We start from the raw sequence: 1,380 nt of genomic DNA on the forward strand, positions 1-1,380 counted from the left end.
CATTTCACTGTTTTAGTAGAAGTTTGTTGTGCTGAGTCCTTTCCTAAAAATGCCATTCTATCTAAAAACAGTTGGGACTTAGAACAAAAGCCTGTAATAAGAGAGGGGCACCCATATAGGTGAATTGTTTTCCAGCTTTGTATCGTGAAAAATTCCAAACACAGAATCACTGAAAAAATAGCGCACAGAACACCCATGTCCCCACCACTTAGATTCAAAAATGGTTGACATGTTGACATGTTAACTTGATCCTGACATTTTTTTTCTTTTACTGAACAACTTCCTACGCTGCAGTCATCACAGTACTTCTGTGAATTTTAAACTGCCTCTCTTAAGAACCAAGACATCCTCCTTCATAACCACAGTATCATTATTACACCTAAAAAAATTAGCACGAGTTCCCTAATATTTTATGCCGTCCATAGCCAGGGGTCAGCAGACTTCTTTCTGTAAAAGGCCAGATAGTAAACATTTGAGGCTTCGGAGGTCATGTGGCGTTAGTCACAACTACTCAACTCTGTTGTCATAGCATTAAAGCAGCCATGGACACCATGTACACAAATGGACGTGGCTGTGTCCCAATAATACTTTAAAGAAACAGGCAGCGGGCCCAGTTACAGCCCCCAGCCCCTAATTTGCTGACTCCTCCTCTAGTCCATACTAAAATTTCCTTAATGGTCCCCCAAAAAAGTTTTTTATAATTGGCTTTGTTTCCAGAAGGTGAATTTTGAACTTTTTTCCATCTTAATTTCAAGCTTTTGGATCTTTCTCTGGGTTTTATTTTGTCTGGAGTGACTTATAAAGGATCCCTGGTAATTATCAGCACAACAGTTACTTGGGAACATCAAAACAATTTTGGTATACAGTTGCTTTGCTCTAAAGATTTCCACTGTAGTGGGATGTAGTTCAGATGTTCTTTTGTGGTTACAGCATCTGGGTCTTATTTCCTGTCAAATAATATTTGCTTCCACTTAGAAGCAAAAATTTGCCTTCTTACGAGCCATTCATATTGAAGAATATGTCATGATGTCTGACCAAAATACCATTTAGCTCACCAACATGTACAAGGGTTAAAATATAATAAATTGTTAGTTAGCTGGGCAAGGAGGCACACATCTGTAGTCATCGCTACTTGGGAGGCTGAGGCAGGAGGCTCACTGGAGCCCAGGGATTCTGGTCCAGCCTGGACAAGATATCAAGAAAAAAAAATTTTTTTTAATAATGAAAAAATAAATTGTACCCTTAGGCTTGTGTTTGAAGATGGATGTATTGCTGCTCCTGTGTTTGGTATTGCATTTTTATTTATAATCAAATGTATCTTCCTCATTTCCTCCCATTCCGATGTTAAGTCTGAACAAACCATTTGGGGACTCTGGGACC

This window comes from Propithecus coquereli, unplaced genomic scaffold, assembly GCF_000956105.1.
Source record: "Propithecus coquereli isolate 6110/MARCELLA unplaced genomic scaffold, Pcoq_1.0 Scaffold27, whole genome shotgun sequence".
Taxonomy (NCBI): Eukaryota; Metazoa; Chordata; class Mammalia; order Primates; family Indriidae; genus Propithecus; species Propithecus coquereli.